Raw genomic sequence first — 4584 nt, forward strand, 5'->3', positions numbered from 1 at the left:
TCACAAAGGACAAACATGGCTGATAATACACATCAGAAATGCAATATGGGACCCACACGTTAAAACCACAAAGTCAGTGCAAAGGTCAGGCTGGCAGGGATTAAGAGAGAACTTTTGCCAAAAAAATCAAAATTGAATCTGATCAAGCTTCTGGATCAACAGCAATTACAGTAACTACCAAGATCTCAGTTCCCTGACCAGGAACTGAGGCAGGCTGATGTTGCTGCTCAGTGGCTCAGTCGTCCGACTCTTTGCCACCCCGTGGACTGCAGCACGCAGGCACCCCTGTCCTTCACCATCTCTGGGCCCATTGAATCAGCGATGCCATCCAACCATCTCATCCCCTGTCACCCCCTTCTCCTCCCACCTTCAATCTTTCCCAGCATCAGGGTCTTTTACAGTGAGTCAGCTCTTCATATCAGGTGGCCAAAGGACTGGAGCTTCAGCTTCAGCATCAGTCCTTCCAATGAATATTCAAGGTTGATTTCCTTAGGACGGACTGGTTTGATCTCCTTGCAGTCCAAGGGACACTGAAGAGACTTTTCCAGCACCACAGTTCAGAAGCATCAATTCTTTGGTGCTCAGCCTTCTCATGGTCCAATTCGCACATCTGTACACGACTACTGGAAAAACCAAAGCTTTGACTATACACACCTTTGTTGGCAAAGTGATGTCTCTGCTTCTTAATACACAGTCTAGCAGTGACAGGCTTTCTTTTCTGTGTCCAAAATCACTGTGGACGGTGACTGCAGTCATGAACTTAGAAGACACTTCTCTTTGGAAGGAAAGGAGCAAGGAGAAACCTAGACAGAGGCAAGAGCAGCAGGTAAACTTGGGAGAGGCAAAGAGCGACATTTCGACACAGACTGTACGAACAAACTAGCTTCCTGAAACTTCACTGCAGAGGAGTAAAGGGGGAGGAAGAAGACCCTCGATCAGAGACTCAGGACGCATCAGCCAGCCTGGTACATGGACCCTGTATGCGTCCAACTCAAACACGCTGTGAAAAACCAAACAAAGTGAAAACAATCATCTATGAAATTGAAGAGGCAGAGGGATTGGATCAAAGACTAGAGATTTCATAAATAAGGAATTATTGTAAATTTTGTTTGAGGGCTGACTATTGTATTGTGGTTATGCTTTTTATGCCGCTTCTTTGGGAGGACAGATGGAAATAATTATAGCGGAACTAGTATTATGGCTAGAGTCTGTTCCCAGGGCACAGGGAGGCAGAGGCGGCGGGCAGGACTGGCCATGGCGACCTTTGTTGGCAAAGGTCAAAGGCTACAGGGTCTTTGTACTATTGGTTCTGCCTACGTTCCTCTGTGTTCGAGATGTTCCAAGTTAATAACAATAAAAAGAGTGGGTTCTATTTGGTGTTGGTGAGTGGGAAGGGACATGGGACCACCTTTCCAGATGGCAAAAAATCTGAGTAGACCCACTGATGCAGCAGCACAACTTCCAGAATCTTCTCTTACAAATTCAAAGACCTTATAAAACTGTATACGTAAGACTATTTATCCAGCAATTTTTGTAACAGGCAGATGAAAAAAAGGACGAATGAATGAAAAGAACATAAATTCACATTAGGGAGCCAGTGGGGAAACACACTGTGCGTTTCCAGTCGGTGGAATTAATACCGTGCAGCATCCTAACCCAACCTTTTTTTCCTTTTTTGCCTCGATGCATGGCCTACAGGATCTCAGCTCCCTGACCAGGGACAGGCCACGGCAGTCAGAGCACCAAATCCTAACTACAGAACCACTGAGGAAGTCCCCATGCTGACGTGAGCAGACGTACGTGACGGTAACACCCAGAGGGCAGGTAGACATGTGTGCTCACACAGAAGTTTTGTGAAGATACACGATGAAATGTGAGCACTAGTTATCTTCGTGTAATACGATTATAAGTTACTTTTATGCTCATATTTCATTTCTACCTACCTATGGAAATTTGAGGTATCTTTGTGCTTTTTTTTTTTGGCTGAGCTGCATGGCACGTGGGATCTTAGTTCCTTGACCAGGAATCAAACCCACACCCCTGCACTGGGAACGCGGAGCGGTAACCTCTGGGCTGCCAGATCAGTCCCATGGTAACATTTATGGAATATGTGTAAAAGACAAATTTGAAGACTAAGCTACATTTTAAAAGGAAGCAAATCATTTCAGGTGATGCTAATGTGTCTGTGATAAGCATTTACCATGCTTCTGAAGTTTCTGAGAGTTTTGTAAGTTGTTTCAAGCTTTAGAAACCAATATAAACATATTTTGTTAAATGATAAAAGGTATGTATTGGTATTTTCATCTCTACACAAAAAGCAAGGACAGATCATGTTTAAAGAACGAATGGAAAATTTAATGGGTATCAACTTATGTGTAAGTGTATTTAATACACACACAAATGCCTGGTCTGTTTCCTCGGGTGCTCCTCTTTTTTGGCAAGAACACAGAGACGGAGCACTTTCAAGGTATAATCACATTTCATGCTTGTCCCGGGTGTGTCAAAACCCAGTTTCATGGAATCGGTGCAAGTTTTGCATCTGTCTAACCTGTTTCGGTACCTGTGGGGCTGACAGATTGAGGTGCCGGGAGAGGGGGTCCCTGTGTGAGGTCTGGGCGGTGGGTCCGCCTCCTGCCTCTCGCAGCCCCTCACATCCAGGCAGGACACAGCGGCTCCCCGACGCTCACCTACACGCTTAGAGCCAGCCCTTCCCGACTGATGGCAGTTAGTGTCAGAGCCGTGAAGGTGACGGCCGCTCGTCCAGAGGCGGGGTGCCCCGCCACTTTTTTTAAGTAACATTTTTTACAAGTTTTACTTATTTTTAAACATTTGTTGGCTGTACCCTTCAGCACGTGGAAACCTTGCTCCCCGACCAGGGACCAAACCCACACCCACTGCATTGGAAGCGGGGAGACTCCACCACCGGACCACCGGGGAGGCTCCCCTGCCACCTCTTAAGACGATGCTTTCCCACAGTGACGTGGAGCCTATTCACTCGGTAACATTCGGCTGGAAATAAAGTAAGTCTGTATTCGGACGGGGGCGCCCCCGGCAAGCCCAGGGTGGACACGCGGGGTGAGGTGGGCTGTTCTCTCTCTCTTCTACATGAACAAGCATATTTTTATAACCATAAAAATGCCAATTAAGAAAGTTTTACCAAAACACCCTCTCCTTCATCCGTTTCAGGCTGCAGGGCCCAGAAGGAAGTGGGCTGATGGGAGAGACGGGGACGATTAGGGGGTGATTCTGGGGCCGGGTGAAGGCCAGGCCAGTAAGGCAGAATGCCCACAGGTCGCCCCACCGGACTTTCTGTGCCTGGGGTCTCTCTGGGCGAGAAGGCCAGATGGCAGGCTCCAAGGGGCAGAGAGAAGGTTCCGGAAGCCTAGACCCTTGGCGTGATCTGCTGCAGGCCTGTTCTTAGTGAACAGAGAATGGAGGCCACGTCCCGCAGGGCCCACCAGCTCCGCCACGCTCTCCTTCCCGCCTGAGAACTGCAGGAGTTCGGGATAAAGCTGCTGGCTCCCACATGCCAGCTGGCTTTAAAGCACCCCTCTCGTCGGATTCACGCTGTTAGGTGTCCTCATGTGCGGCTTTTCCATAGAAGACCCACTGCTCTGGCCTCAGAAGGGCCGTGGGGCCGGGGCCGGACGCCCAGCAGTGGCCAGGGCTCGTGTACTCAGGTCTCATACCAATGACAGCCCCTGGATCCTCAGACCCTTGCATACTTGAGAGTGAGGCGGAGATGCTGGCGGGCGTGGGGAGGTGAGTCCGCCTGGCTCCCCCGCAGGGGTGGCTGTCCTGCACCAGGCCAGATGCTGCACAGGGGCTTCTTCTCCCCCAAAAGCTTTCAGTCCATGTAAATGGCTGGGGTGACCCGTGTGCCATCTCAGTGACCACACATTCGCTGTACCTATGTGGACACCCCCTCTCCCCACGGATCTGGGGGGAAAGGAAGAGCTTATACACAAAACACCAGGTTGGGATCTGAGCACCTTCATGTCTTCCATACAAATGAAGATGTCGATCTCATTTTGAGAAGAGAGAAGCAAATTAACGCATTTTAAAAACGTCTTTTTAAGGCCTCGAATCTCAGCTCCTTCTCTCCTGCGGCCTGGACCTTGCTTCATCCGGTCACAGCTCTGCGAGCTTATTTGGGGTTCACTGTCCAGTGGCTCCAAAAACGCTGGGGGCAGAAAATGCTTTCCGTCCTGCGGCCTGGCAGCACCCTGTGCCTGCAGGTAATCCGTCCTACAGACGGGGTTTGCTCATCTCCTTTCTGCAGCCTGTCTTCTGGCCTCGTCTGTCCAGCCTGAACCCCTCGCCCATGACAGCATACCACGATCGCCTACAGATCAGGCTTCTGAATGTGGATGCTGCGGGCCGGCTGCTGGCAGAGGACACGGCCACGTGGACGACCCAGGAAACACAGACAGCTGGGTGGGAGGGGAGAGGGCCTGTGAACAAGCTGCCACCTGGGGTTTCGCTGGGACCCGTCTCGAGGTGACAAGGGCATCCTGGAGGAGCCTGCAGACCCCAGGGAGCACGCCAATCTCCACAGTCAGACCAGACACTGAAAACCCGAGA

Source organism: Bos javanicus, chromosome 26, assembly GCF_032452875.1.
Source record: "Bos javanicus breed banteng chromosome 26, ARS-OSU_banteng_1.0, whole genome shotgun sequence".
In the NCBI taxonomy this organism is placed as follows: domain Eukaryota; kingdom Metazoa; phylum Chordata; class Mammalia; order Artiodactyla; family Bovidae; genus Bos; species Bos javanicus.